Here is a 16490-nt window from a genome sequence, read left to right on the forward strand (position 1 = left end):
CATGTGGTCCATTACTAATATGTCACCATACATGGCATTGACTGTCCATGTCATCAACAACGACTGGAAGATGGTCTCTCTGTGCCTCCAGACAAGTTTCTTTCCAGAGGATCACACAGCCCAAAACATGGCTGAGGCACTTGAAGAACAATTAGGCGAGTGGAACCTGGATCCAAAGTACCTGTCAGCAGTAACAACCAACAACGGAGCCAATATTGTTGCTACGATCACAAAGGTCTTGTGCTGGCCGTGGCTTAATTTTTTTGGCCATAACCTGCATCTTAATTGCCGTAAACAACACACTGACAGCTGAAACTAATCGCAAGAAATTCGACAACACCATGGAACGCTGCAGAAGCACTATTGGCCAGTTTTCACACAGCTGGAAGAGAAAGAGGAACATGGGACAGGCACAGGAGAAACGTTCGGTTACTTGGTAACCTTTGTTCTCTGAGTGAAGAGACTATCTCTCCACCAAAAATATTTCATAATGTATGGGGGGATGTCCCCACCTCACTTGTGACGTGGATATCTCTTTAAGACACACCAGTTGTACTGGCACGCACGGGTATATAAGGCCCAGGTGTGCGTGATTACACTGGTTTACTTGATCAACACCGCTTCTGAGCGACATAGAGGTGGAGAGAAAGTCTCTTCACTCAGAGAACGTTCGGTTACCAAGTAACCAAACGTTCTCTATCGTTTTCATATGTATGGGGAACTCTGTAAGACACCTCGCGAGGAACGAGACAGTACCACAGCCCCAGTGCCAACACGAGTGGCTCCGACGCAGCACATACTGAATTTTAAAATATTTACAAGTATGTTCAATTTTTAAATATTTAAAGTTATGTTCAATTTAAAATATTTACAATTGTGTTCAATTTAAAATATTTACAACCCCTGGAGCAGCCGGACGGCCAGACGCCGCCAAATGCTCGGGCGCCAGACGCTACCCAGAGCCTGGCCCCGCAAGACGCTAAGGCCATGGAATGCAGGGGTGAAGGGCCGCTCAAGCCAGCCTGCGTCGCAAGGCTGACTTGACTGGTGAAGGTGACACCTACCGCCTTTTCGTGTGCAAGACCGACTCCGCTACGTACAGCCGGTAGAACCGGGTAAATTTGGACGGAGTTGACCATGTGGCCGCTGTGCAGATGTCTGATAGAGACGCGCCATTCCACAGCGCCCAAGAGGTCGCCATCCCACGGGTGGAGTGTGCGTGCACTCCAGGCGGCACCGGCACTCCTGCCTGCTCGTGTGCTCGCTGGATCACTTCTGTGATCCAATGGGACAGCCTAGCCTTGGATAGTCAAGCACTCTTGTTTGAAACACACAAAGAGCTGGTCAGTTTCTCTCAGGGCACGTGTGGCCCTGATGTATGTCTCTTAACGCCCTAACCGGGCAGAGTGGGGACCGACTCTGTACTCTGTCCGTCCGTGACTCAAAGAGGGGACAGAGCTCAATCCTTTGATTGAGATGTGCCTCTGAAAGTATTTTTGGGAGAAAGGCCGGGTTGGGGCGTAACACTACTCCCCCCTCGTCCGGCCTGAACCTGCAAAGCTCTGCATGGACTGATAGGGCTTGCAGCTCCACAATTCTTCTTGCCGAAGTGACTGCCAACAGGAATGCTGTCTTGAGTGACAGCCATTTCAACCCTGTTGACTCCAGAGGCTCGAAGGGGGCTTGTTTCAGGGCCTCCAGGACCAAGGTGGAACCGTTGGGGTCCTAACTCGAGCTCTGAGCCTCCTGGCGCCCTTTAGGAAGAGTGAGATAAGGCTGCAGCATTCTGCCGAAAGCCTGCACTCCCCAACACGTTTACAGTACATATATTATTAAATGTTAACATACCATCTCCATTGCCTCAGGTAACGTTGTACGTTGATACTAGTGTTGATGTGAAGTCGAACTTGAAGAAGTAGTCTCTTGAGTGGTAGTCTCTTGAAGAAGAACTGTCTCTGTGGTTGTGACTCAACAAACGTCCGCTCAGTTAGAAGGTCAGTCAGTGAGTGAAGAGAATGAAGACAGTTTGATTACATTAACGTGATCTCAGACACCTGCCGTCCGGTTGGCTCTTTTGAATATGAACTCGCCTTGCCATTCGATAAGTGACGCTCTCGACGCTCGACCCCGCTCTGATTGGTCAGTCAAATCAGAAACCGACATTTCACGAGACCGGACGAGAGGGAGAACAGACGTACAAGCTCACAGTGCGTCACACCTGCAGCCTGTTGTGAGTGTGCAGATCTGCGGTTGTCGTAGCAGGCTAGGCTAGGCTACCGCTAGCTAATATTGTATTCATAGCTTAGATGATTCATAAGGTGGCTGCCTTGATGGCAGCCACCATACCCCCTCGAGAAAGCCTTCCCCTCATCCAGTCGGTCCTGCAGAAAAGGCAGGATCGTCTGCTGCCCACAGTGTAGTGGGTCTGCCTCGTTCTCCTCACACCACAACTCGAACATCCTCCACCTGTACGATTATGCGGCCCTGGTTGATGCTGCCCTTGCTCCCTGCAGAGTCCGCACTAATGTGTGCGGCAAGCCCATTGCTATGGAAGCCGGCCCTCTCAGGGGCCAGGCCTGGGGGAAGGGGTGGAACAGAGTCCCCTGAGCCTGTGAGAGCATTTGGACTGCCGCTGCCATCAGTCCCATGAGTCGCAGGCACATTATCCAGGTGACTCTGGCTCCCGGGGAGAAGAGGGAGAGACAGGCCATGAGAGCCTGCTATCGCCCCTCCGTCAGGGACACAGTGGCGAGTCTAGAGTCCACAACCATGCAGAGGAACTGCACAGCCTGGCATGGCTCTAACCTGCTCTTCTCGTGATTGAGACATAGCCCTAGACCCTGAATGTGCCCCAGGAGTCGGGTTACATGGCAGTGACATATCTCCTGTGACTTGGCGCAAACAAGCCAATCGACGAGATAATTCATAATTCCTTCTCGGAGAGGCCCCAGGACTGCATCCATACACCTCGTAAAGGTGCGCGGGGCTAGCGAGATCCCGAATGGGAGGACGCAGAATTCGTATGTCTTGTCTTTGAAGTTGAATCTCAGGAAGCGCCAGTGCCCGTGCCATATGGGGATTTGAAAATAGGTGTCCTTGAGGTCTATAGTGGCGAACCAGTCGCCTGCCTGGATCGCCTGCTTCACTCTGGGAATTGTCAGCATCTTGAACCTCAGAGGTCGAAGAAACTGGTTCAGGCCCCTGAGGTACGGTATTGGTCTGAGGTTCCCATCCTTCTTGGGGGTGAGAAAATAGCGGGAGTAGAACCCAGCTCTGATCCTCTGGCTCTACCTCCCTGATCGCTCTCTTTGCCAGGAGGGTAGAGACCTCCTCCCGTAGCACCCCCATGTGATGGGGGTCGAACACAGATGTGACCACCCCCGATCTCGTTAGGGGGTTGCCACATCTGTGATGAGGATAACGACAACATCCGTATCCACAGTACATATCAAACAGGTAGAACAGCCATGTTCCAGGGCATCAAGCAGGTGAATCACTATCCTGGTGTCTGCCTCTTCATGGTTATATGGCAGCATGGAGTGGCTGGTGTCTGTGCCAACCACTGTGATGCCAGATGTAATAAAGACCTGCTTGCCCTCTGACCAGACAGTGGATGCAATCTTGTTTATAGGATCACGCAGGAAATCTGACCAATTCCCCGGCAGCTTGTTCTGACCAGCCACCTTCCGTCGGATCCCTTTGCCTCGCTTCTTTCTTGTTGACTTTTATGCTGGTGTTGATGTAAGTATTCCAGACCACATCCAGGGTACTGTGCTGAACTACAGTACAGTACACAGACTACAGTACAGTACAGACTACAGACTACAGTACAGTGTAGATGATGTAAATATGTTGCTAGAATGACCGTATTTATTCAATATTGGCTAAAATAGACATCTACTGATATTCTCACCAAGATTGACCTTCTAAGTGGCTTAGAAGCCGAGATAGTGGTACTTATAGATATTACATGGCGGCCATCTTTGAACGCCAATATGGCCGCCTTCTGACATCTTGATGGCGTGGCTCCCCGTCCAAAATGAAACATATGGTTATGGAGAGCATGTGGAAAAAATGTGGCGCTTTTGTCCGCCGTGTCCACATCATTTTGCTAAGCTACCGGACTATAGGTATTGTAGTTACCAGTTAAATACTCGATAATGGCCATGTAGTTACCTAGCAGTTACCTAGTATTTACTATACAATTCACTGACGACTACCAGGTATTTACCCATGAATGATTGATTCATGCATTATCAATAAATTGGTGCAGTGGCTGTAATGACTATATTTGCATTGTAATTACCAGGTATTAACCTGATAACTACCATGTATTACCTGGCAATTTACAGGTAATGACTCTGCATTTACCCAGTAAATTGTTTACAGGGAAATTTACCCAGTAAGTACTAGGTAATTATGTATTTTACTACCCAGGGATTACAATGTAATTATGAGTATTTACCTAGTTTATACTAAGTAATTAAAGTGGAACTGAACTGTAAAAGAAAGCGTGGTTTGTTTCCATATTACTTCCTGGTACTTAATCAGTATTTACCCCGGTAACTACAAAAATATTTACCCAGTAATAAAAGTGGAACCTTACTGTAAAAGAAAGTGTGGTTTGTTTCCATTATTACCTGGTACTTTCTCAGTATTTACACAAATATTTACATGGTATATTTACACAGTAATTACGGTAGAACTGGACTGTAAAAGAAAGCGTGTTTTGTTTCCACAATATTACCCTCTTACCTGGTAATTGTAGTTTCTAATTATAAAGATTTGAACAATGTGCAATAAGTCGGATAATTACCTCGTCTTTACCCAGTAATTAGAAAGTTGGACCACACACGTGACATTTCCATTATATTTACCTCCTCACACACACCACCCTGTGACAAATACGCTAAAAAAGGTGAGCTGTCAAAGATACGTTTTAATCCTTACTCTTAACGTGGTAAAAGGAAAAATAGTTTTATATAAAATTTCAACACAATCATCTTTACCAAAAAAATGATGACCTCAAGTGCAAATAACGCCAACAGGAACAGACAGTGCCTTAATACAACATGTTTAAATTGGACTCATGTAAACTATCATCTTTACAAAAAAGATAGATGACAAACAATGCAACACAGCTAACAACTCAACAGAAACATTAAGACGGTGTATTAACAAATACAAATAATTATAAAACTTTTAAATAAAATTGGAAATACAATTTTCAGTAGCCAACTGCCATGTAAACCATCTCGTTCACAGGAATTCACATTAGTAGCCTATGCATTTTCTGCAGACCAGTCTGGCCCCAAGCACTGGGTGAGTGTTTTGCAGAAACCAAAAAGTGGAAGATGTTTTTTTTTTCACTTTTTGGTTTCTAAAAAACACTGGCACCCACCCAGTCCAGACAGGTCCTCAGAAGACACTTGATAATGTGAATTCCTGTGACCGAGATGGTTTACCTGGTTTACCTGCCCTTCATCTCTGCAGCTTGTATGTTATGCGGAGGAGCTCTGTGGTGTTCCTCATATTCTCCACTTTTTGCTGAAGAGGAACATTAGCATCTAAAAATGCTTTGCATATTTTTGCATAGCTTGCCAAACTCTGCTTCTCTTTAATATTGGGCAGCTCTCCAAAATCCCCACCCTCTCCCACAATGAGGACATCAGCGATGACCGCTGTCCACGCAATGGTGTTTCGGTCCACATCAAGCTCCTCACAGGTCCTCGTCATGCTGCGGGTCTTCTTGAACAATTTGAGGAAATTGCTGTATCGATGTATCCCATCCTCTGGGCTCTGAACTACAAGAGAAATTAATAATTAATATAATAATATATAAATTAAGACCGTTATAATTCTAAATGATGATCATCTACAAGCTTGTAGATCTGCCAAGTTATCTTAGCATTATGCTTGATGGAAAAAAAAGTCATGACAATGGTATAATGAATTTATGATGGCAATGTGACTGCAGCGTCACAATAAAAGATGAAAATCTTCCATAGACCTTGCCATGTGTGAGAGTCTGAAAGCTTCCTAATGTAGGATATAAAAAGGTGGTGCATTTAACATTTTGGAGCACTTACAAAAACATTGGTGCATTATGGTGCTGAAGTGTGATGTAAGCCAGTGTTTCTCAAATGTCAAGGTCCCCCTTTCTCCATTTATGCTTTGATTGATTGATTGATGAATTTATTAACAGTTTGTAGAATTACAGTACATTTCAAGCACAAACTCAATACAAAGACTGTTAACTGTGAGTGGACGACCCAATTAAGCATTACACTTGTTTACAACAGGGTCCACATTGTTCAATTCATCAAAACATTTAGAGACATACAAATAGACACTTCTATGTAGTTAAAGAACAGAACAGGAATTCATAATATAGGAAGCAAAAAGGGAAAAGATACAGTGAGGGGAAAAGGGGGGGGGGGGTGTGGGGGGGATTCAGATTTTACAGAGGCCAGTTTCGAATTGCAGCCATCCGTAGGTGCCCTTTGAGAGCGGTTTTGAAGGCGTCAAGGGATTCACATGTCTTAATGACTGTTAGGTAGGGCGTTCCACATTTTGGTGGCATAGGAACGAAAATAATTTAGTCCCTTGTTTGTGCCGAATCTGGGTTGTACATGGTTTGTTGCACTCCCTCTGGTGTTGTGGGTGTGGACTTCGTTTAAATTAAGGACGTATTTAGACAGGTACATGGGTATCTTGGTGGTGTATCGAATCTTGTGAACCAGACCCATTGCAAGATGCTGTACTCTGTCGTCGACCCTAAGCCATCCCAGCCTGTCAAAGTGGGCTGGGGTGAGGTGGGTGCTCTGCTCTAACAGAGCATAAACGTCCTTGTGCACTGTCAAGACTTGTATGGATCCATTTCTAACCCCCTAAACACCCTGAAATCAACTTTAAGAACCACTGATGTGAGGTGGTCTTTAGACGAGAACGGTGTTCATAAGAAACGGCAAAATATAGTATATTTTGGGAGATTTAATAAGACCACCTGGCCACAAGGGGGGGGTAGCGTGGTTTGGGAGTAGTATTTGCGGGGAACCGGAAGTGATTCTAGTATGACCGGAACTAAATGTGTTAGCAATGTAAACAGGGCACTGGCTTGGGGGGCTGGGCAGTACAGCCTGAGCCACAGCACAGCGCATGTTTAACGAAAAGCGCTTGAGACCCACTTTTGCTTGGATGCAAGCCGTCAGACATGTAATGGGCGATCCCAAAATAAAAATAAATTTGCAATGTAGTTAAAGTTATGAGGGTGACTGTGGCATGCTGATTGTAACCAACAATGCAATGAAAGTAGACGACTAAAACGTACATTTCCATAATAAGACATAGTGGGCAGGGGACCGGAGAAATAAATTAACTTCCCACAGCTGCTGAGGACATTAAAAAGACGTTTGAAACTCGCTCTTGCTATCTCAGAATGATGATCATTTTCTCCTGTATGGAAAACAAGTTTTGTGATAGATGGTGGGAGAGAAGCCAGGATTTCGGGGACTTTATCGTCAAGTTTGGCCGTGGTTAATCCTGGGAAACAGTGGACTAAAGAGTTCGCAGTTTTTATCCGTCTCACCGTCGAGTCTCCAATAATAGCCGTACATGGAGGAGAAGGGGGTGAAGGAGCAGGAGCGATGGAAGGCGTCGTGGGAGCTGGATTTGGTAGAATACTACTACTCGGTGTAGGAGGGGGGGCTGCCATTGATTTTGGCTGGTGATGAGTGTTGGGACTGGGACCTATCGATCGGCGATGAACAGTCTGTATGTCAGGAACTATGGTTACACACGTAACCTTCCAACGTTCAGATCACGCAATGTGAGTGTTAATGTGTGAGTCTGTCCGAGCAGATCGGCTCTTTCCAAACAACAAAATAATAAACAAAATAGCGCTTGGAAATAATAAGGGGAAATACCGCCGCTCCGTGCGTGGCAGCTGAGCCAACAGAACCAGATCAGGATGCAGGGATCGTCCGTTGTAGAAGGGTGGTTGCAGCTCTGGGGAATGTTCAAACACGCCCGAGTCTACGCCACTTTACCGACTTAAACGTATCCAAAACAACGCGGTGAACCGAAGGGACTGACTTCCTCGTTCACACACACAGGGCCAAGTCCAACGCTGAACGTCTCGCTCTGACTGTCTGTCTGTCTGTAGCACACACACTCCCTCGCGCACCGGCGCATTCAACGGGGCATTTTAGAATAGGCGGTTCCCAGGGGTGAGTGACAGATGTCATGAACAGACGGCTCGGGGACCATTTCGGGCCGTCACAACATGGGCGGCATCATTCCCGATGCAGTGGGTCCAAGTCCATGTCACCGCCACCCGCGTCTTGGCAGATTGAGAATATGGAGTCAGTGATGAACTGCTCATCGTCCTTGATCTGGTAAAGTACCGAGATTCGTCCTTTCAGCTCGGAGATCTTCTGTGACAGGCGATGACAGCTGTCGCAGCCGGATAGACGCGTGAGTGTTGTTGGCATGGTGGCGGTAGCTGGGGGAGGAAAAGACTATGGCCAGTAAAAGTGATAAATGATAGAGGGGATTTGGAGCAGCAATGTAGTAGCCGAGGGGATTTGGAGCAGCAATGTAGTAGCCGAGAGCAAACACAAGAACACACTGATGGTCCAGCTGGAAACGGGACTTACCAACAAGGCCCAGAGACTGGGCATATTGAGTTGGAACGGCGTTCAGTGTGCACTGTATGAGGAGTCATCCTGCTGCAGAGTGCTCTGCTGTGCTCTGGAATGGATTTAATACCTGGATGTGGTTCTGACATACTGTGGGCAGTATCCCTCATGGAGGTAGGCAGATCTGAGAGACAACATGCAGGAGTTCTGAATGGAGTCGTCTGAACAAAGTTCCGTTGGGATTGATCATGTATTGGGCTTTAGGTCCAGGAGTGACCCGGTTCTATCTGAGGCAGGGTATCGATCTTCAAGATTAAGTCATTGTTCAGACACAGGAAGCACAGGATGGAGAACAGAGCGGTCAGCAGGATGGAGCAACCCCAGTGTGCTGTAGAATAGCTTGGGGGCAGACAGTCCCAGGGTAGAGGTCAGGACGACAACGTAGGCTAGATGGTACAGCAGCTCCACTTTCATCAGCATGGCCTTGCATCACAGGATGAACTTCCCGTTGTTCCCCACTGAACTCACTTCCTCAGTTGATGTTCACAGAGAACAGGATGCCCCCTGTTGGCCAGCATGGAAGTTAGACCAGGGTAGCAGGGAAGAGACAGGTGGACCAACGACTATTTCTGTCTTCAAGCCAGATGAATGTGGCAGCCAGCTCCAGTACTGGTCTATTGGCGTCTTCTCCTTGTCCTCCTCCTGCTTCCTGCTGACGTGGTCGTCGAAAAAGAAAGAAAAGCCAAACGTTCAAACCACAGAAGCAGTAAGAAGATGAAAAAAGGACAAACGGAGATGAAAACAATGATCAGTAACTGTGTGTTGTGTCGTTAACGGGTTTCCTTCGAGGAGCTGGTGAGATGCGACTGATTCAAACAATGTCTCAGGTGATGGTGTGTAGTGGTCAGGTGCTGGTGTGTGTGTGTGTGTGTACATGGGACAGTCACAGGACATGGGGCATATGCTGATGCACAAATGTGTGGCTGTGCATGAACCTGGGTGGAGGGTGCATGTTTGCATGACCTTCACTGCTGCTGGTATTGGGTTTTGCTGAATAGGGTTGTGGCTGGGATGTTAAATGTGTGACAAGAATCTCGAAACTGTTGCTCATCTCTGATGAGCCTCAGCATTTTTGTCGAGCCTTTCAGTGTTGCGCCTCTCTGCCTCCTCCATATTGTCCACTATTTTCATTTTAATATCCAGGTCTGCTTGCTGCATATCTACTCGAAGTTTCCTCTTGAAGTTTCCTCTCCAGCCTGCAATTGTCATGAAACCAACCAATGCACTCCTACAAGCCACAGATACAAAAGTTTACAAATTTTATGACCACACACTACTCCTTCACATCTGGATTTATAATATCCCCTGTTGCATGTTTAGAATTAATTTACAGTTCAATCTTTAAATAGATTTCACCTTAGTACCTAGAAGACAGTGGTCTGGTTTCTGTACAGGACTTTTATTGTTGTTGTGTTGTACAGAACAGTCATCCGTCTTCATAGACCTGGGGCCTGTTTCATGAAACTTGGATTAGAGATTAAGCCGGGATTTAAAACATATCCTGGATCAGCAATTAACCGGTTTCATGAAAGCTGGTTAATCTTGCCAGATTAATTTAACCAGTTAACCTGGATATGTTGAGGCTTGATTCGGTTTCATTAAAGTGATGCTACATTAGTTACCATGGAAACTAATACTTTGGATTTAGCCTGCTCCGGACCAGGCTAACAGCCAGGTTTAACCTAATCCTGATGTCTTTACTGATCATTAAGCCATGTTTTGTGAAGATGACTCCAATCTTAAACCAATGACTTTTTCCAGTTAATTCAACACCTATGTTCTTATATGGACTCATTTTGATTACACTGCATTCAAATAAAATGAAATCAATACAATAAGATATAATAAATGTAATTATATTACTGAAATAGTGTGACCATGAATCATAATTGTTTCAGAATGACTCATGTGATATGTCATTGTTACTCTGTTATTACACAGATTGTTAGATGTTTGATAATAGGCTATATAAATTATTGATATTATCAAAAATGGCTGACAAGGTTGCAAGGGTGTTTTCAATTAAGTTAGCGAGGACTCAGAGGAGAGTAAAATAAAAGCCTGTTTAGGCTTGATTCTTCTAGAGCTTCAGGATGGCATGTTCTTTTTTGCTGGATGTTCAAAACGAAGAGGCGCTGATCTTACGTAGGGCACTGAAAAGGGAAAGGGTGTTTTTTGACAGGTCTGACCCCTTTGCTTTCAATGATGACAGGTTATATGAGCGATACAGATTTTCGGGGGACGGGCTACGTTACATTAACAACTGTATACATGGAATGGCTGGATTACCAGCCAAGGTGCCCAGACGGCTACGCCAGCCGCCTGGGCGACTGCATGAATGTCTTGTATTATTTGTGATACAACGCTGCAACAGCAGGAGGAACACAGCTTTTAAGTTTTATATTTTTGAAACAGAATAGGAGTTAGTCTGGAAGCATACATTGCGTAGGAACCATGTAATACATGGTAAATTTCAAGCATTTGTTCTTGTCACAGAGGCATACATTTCTTCTGTTATTCAGTGTTTGGGGAATGGGGAAAAAAAGCATTCATATTCGATGCATCAAATCGTCTCACCTGCATATTTCCTGACCAGGCCACACATGAACTTGCGCTCCACTGAGAGGTTAAAGATGTTATTAAACACCTCCGTGGCTCGCTTCTCCATGGCAGAAGAGAGGAACATCTGGGCCTGAGGTGAGGTGAGCGACCACCTCTGATCCACATGGTGCTTCTTTTCAAGAGCACAGATCTTTCTCTCCGCCCTGACAGATACAGACACAAGTAGTCTAGGACCTAGCTAAGATTTGTATGCGCTTCATTTAGGAGAGAATATCTGAAATGTTCTTGACTAATATGACCCCTGCGAACAACGTGAGAACTGTGAACAATTCTCTATCCGGGTCGAAATACCCGAAATTGACCACGCCCTTTTTTAAATGACCACAACCTGTTTGCTACGTCAAACATAGCTATATTTTCTAAACCGTGTGTGCGACAGATTTCCTGAGGTGCTCAAAATGTTCAGAATACTCATGTCTAGAGGTACATATCAATGTGTAAAATTTCTAATTTGACATTTTATGAGAAATCGGCCATAATATCTAAAAAAAACGTCCATTTATTACACATTAACTACCTACATACAGCAACTGCCATATAGTTATGAACTTAAATATTTCAGACTTAGAAAATATGTATTCATTTATGCCATACACTTACAACATATAAGGATTGTTTCTAAATAAAGAAACGAGCATTTCATTAATATACATTTTATCAATTATCAATTGAATGTTTCTTGAAATGTATTTGAACTGAAAGGTGCTCTGTGTGTGTGTGTGTGTGTGTGTGTGTGTGTGTGTGTGTGACCCCAATGAGCTGACTGCTCAGTGTGAATGACCCCAATGATCTCCAGGGGTCAATAGGTTGTGCTACAAACCATTCCGTGCCATTCCATTGATTGAACATTGTATTCACAGTTTAGAATGGGTACAGTTAAAACAAAAGTACAGGTCAATACAAAAGCTGCTACGAGCATAAAACCAGAAAAAGCAATTAAGACTTGTTTGTTCAGAGTCCTCCATTTAGTCCTTCCATCATTGGTCAGTTGACAGACCCAGGCCGTAGTTCTGTAAGGTACACTTCTACCATCAGAGGACACTGGTATAAGTGCCTCGCCTAGAGTGGTAACCTGTGGGGCTGGGTAAATGTACTGTATTTTTTTTTTTTTTTTTTTTGTATTCTCGTATTTGTGATGTACTGTATTACCTTGTGGGCCACGAGCCTGTAATAATAAAGTTTATATTTACACACAAAGCCCTTATTGTGAGCACTTAGCATACAATAATAATAATAATAATAATAATAATAATAATAATAATAAAAGTGGAAGATAAATGGACAAATATAGTAATACAACTGTAACCACTACACCAGTAAGACGCCTGAGGGCGAGAAGCACTGGCCATATATGAGTGCACAGGGTTTGATGAGGGCCTAGGTAGGGCCTCATGACCTCATGCTTCCTTCTATGCATGAGGAGTCCAAGCTGCTTCTATATGCCACATCTAGCCTATTTGTTGTTAGTGTTTTTTCAACAATCACCTGCTTTGCATTTGCAGTACACGCAACAGGGCATCCCAGCTACCCGACACGGACACCCATTCTTGCGTGCACACTTGCCACATGTGCACGGATCTAGCAGGCCTTCGGGTTTTGAGGTCACCATATCGGGGACAAATACGCTGTCCCTTCTCACAAAACCATAAGACTCTGCGTTAAGTATGCTGGTGGCATCTCTAAATGGGGCTTGGGGCGGAGCTTGAGGGGGTTCAGGGGGTTCATCTCTCTTATGATATGATGACTCGTTGTATGGCTGTAGTGCATGTGTGTATGTGTGTGAGCTGCTGTACTACCTAAATAACTCATTTTTAGGGGTTAGGGCATTGTAAAAACGCTAAAATAATAAAATAAAGGTAAAAAAAATCGGGTGTCGTTGGCCAAGCAGTCGCACCCCCAGGCGTCAAGTTCAAGCTCCGCCTATGCTTGGACCCACAGCTGTTGCTGATAATATGCCCGTAGGATGTGTTTCCTCGCATTGTTGGCGGTGCAAGGAGTTCTCTCAAAATCCATTTTGAGGGCACTGCTCGCAAATGCGTCGAAACGCAGGTCATCAAATGTCTCCAAGTCTGTTTCCGCCATCTCCATAGATCTTTCTACTATAGTTGTGGGCAGTCAAAATGTTCGATCAAGGTGGAATTGCCTGCTTTGCGCACAGTGTTGAGGGCTGCAAGCGTGGTTGATATTTTGCTTGTAATATCACACCCAGTCAGTGCATGGAGTGCTGGGAGACACTTTGTGAGCTTATCTCCCAGCGCTTTGCATATAGCATGGAGTGGCAGTACTGACCTTTTCACCCCTGAGTTGCGGATCAGCCAGAGCTCTTGGAGGCCAAGTTTTCTCCAGTTTACTGTGAGGTGATACAACAGGCAAACAAATACATCTGTGTCACCTGATAACAGTGTCAGAGATATAAATCCTTTTCCGGTGACTAACAATGTCCTGCACATGGAACATCATTCTGTCATCAGCTTCCTCGTGTGTGTAGTTGAGCCGAGGGAAGGGAGAAGCACACCCCTCCGACACAATCCATGCCTGTGGTGATACCAAGGTACAGAGGTTTTGCGTCTCGATAATTGGTGGTCAGCCACGCAACATAGAATGACTGGAATGTGGTTTTACTGATCGAAGACGACCAAAACTTCTCCAATACCACCGGCACATTTTGTTGTGGTGCTATCACATCAAGGACAATCATGTCTTTTGACTTTGCTCTTCTCTCCCTCTCTCCATTCTTGATGCTATCCTCTCTGTAATTGTCAAACACAATGTGGATCTCCTCACAGTTGGAGCCAGCTTTGGTGACCATAGACGTCAAGGCAAGAGCAAAGTTCCTTTCCTTAAGGTAGACTTGAAAGGCTGCTTGGATGGTGTTAGCATGCTCCTTTGTGGTGTTCCATTCTTCGCCCATGGACTCTTTAGACTGACAGTTAACCTGCAGTGCCTCTAGTTCCGTTTGTCTTTCAGGGTTTTTGGAGAGGAACTCCTCCAACATCATAGATGTGAGGACCTCATGTATCATTGAATGGGCATTGCGGGCCCTAGAATAATGAGAACCAGAGATTACAGTCTTCATGACATCAGTACCATAGCACTCTGTCTCAACTATAGGACATCAAAGATTCCAGAGGGTTCCAGGTATGCACCAAGACAGGCCAACACAATCTTTTCCATATGAAAGCCACCAAGACCAAGGAATATATTGTCAAATTGGTCTGGTTTCATGAGCTGGATTTCCTTGGCAATATGGTAAACACCTTCGTCGGCCCACAACCCACCGTAGGGATCACACTTTTTGTTTCAGTGCATCCTGAAAGTTAATCATCGTGGTCAGAATTGAATCGTATGTTGTAGCTGGATAAGGAAGGATGGGGGTAAGAATTGTGGTGGTAGGATAAAAGTTGCAATTTACAGTTGGACTTCTCACAGCTGTGAACCCTGGGACATTGTCGCTCTCATGTGTCACTCTTTTGTTGAAGCGATTGGCTGGCCACAGAAAGTAGTCCAAATGTATTGACTTGGTGGAGTCTGTTTGTTAGGGTGGACCTCAGGAAATCAAATCTAATTTGATCAAATGCTCTGTTTCTTTATTTAATAAAATCTCATATGTTTCAAATTCCAAATGATCAGTTCATGTATAGTACATGACATAAATGAATATATTTATTCTAAGTTTGCAATGTTTAAGTTCATAACTATATGGCAGTTGCTGTATCTAGTTAGTTAATGTGTAATAAATGGACGTTTTAGCTATTATGGCCGATTTCTCATAAAATGTCAAATTAGAAATTTTACACATTTATATGTATCTCTAGTCATGAGTATTCTGAACATTTTGAGCACCTCAGGAAATCTGTCGCACAAACGGTTTAGAAAATATAGCTATGTTTGACGTAGCAAACAGGTTGTGGTCATTTTAAAAAGGGCGTGGTCATTTTCGGGTATTTCGACCCGGATAGAGAATTGTTCACAGTTCTCACGTTGTTCGCAGGGGTCATATTAGTCAAGAACAGTTGAGATATTCTCTCCTAAATGAAGCGCATACATATCTTAGCTAGGTCCTCTACTAAAGTCAATAATTATTTTTTAAATATATATAATGATTTAGAGCACGCACATCCACTGACTAAACGCCAGGTGCTGAGCCAAGTTAACTTGGCCTCACGGCTCGGAACATCATGTCTAATTCGGTGTAAGGAAACTAATAAACATGTAACCTTATTTTATTTTGTGTACCACTCTACCCCACACCACAAGACTAAAAATATTTTACAAATTGGTTAATAGCAGTATTCCCGGACTAAAAGCACAGAAAATTCATTACTTTCATTGTTTTGACATTAAGACACCTACTTTTCAGTTCTTGAGACACTATCCACAACTTGAGCTCCTCCTTGTGACGTCTCAAGTTGTGATCTAAGACAAAGGAGAGAGAGAAGGGGGGGGGGGGGTGCTTAGCATAGGCTTACTGCAAGGAGACGCAATCTTTAAGCAATGGGTCTTTGTCTGAAATCTTATGGAATAATTTGTTGGCTCATATCCATAAATTAGTTAACAAAACACTAAATTTGTATTTACTTACTGTCCCCTCTGAAACTGTTGAAGATTCTCCATGTAGATCTCCTCCCAGGTCAAAGAAAGCTGTTGCTTTTTTAGAGAATGCTCTAGAGCCTTCCCCCAACCCCTTATGTCTTCAACTGCGGTCCCTTGACAATTGCATGTAAAATAAAAACAAAATTACAGTCTGCCATTAGCTTAGTGTTCTCTCTAACTGTGATGGTTAACTGTCAATGGTTGAGTTATTGTATAATTTAAAATAAGGCCAAGTTAAATGAAGTGAACCTGGAAAAGGACATGAATGCTGACAAACAATATAGATGCAGAGTTCTCATACCTCGTACCTATCAAATCAATTACTGGGATCAAGATATTGGGGAAAGTTGGAACAACTAGGTGACAGGTAAAAAGGTAAATGTGTCGTGTTTGTCACCGACTAAATATTACCCTTTTATACGTTGATCCCCCTTGCTTATTATTCTTTTACATACCTGGTAGAGACTGCAGGAGACTCGTCAACTCTTTCATTGACGCCTCCTTCATTTTCTCAGCCTTCAGAAGTCGCTGAGGAATGCCTGTGACTAGAAAAATATAAAGTGCCAACATTTCATT

This window comes from Protomyctophum parallelum (assembly GCF_964188405.1).
Source record: "Protomyctophum parallelum genome assembly, chromosome: 6".
Taxonomy (NCBI): domain Eukaryota; kingdom Metazoa; phylum Chordata; class Actinopteri; order Myctophiformes; family Myctophidae; genus Protomyctophum; species Protomyctophum parallelum.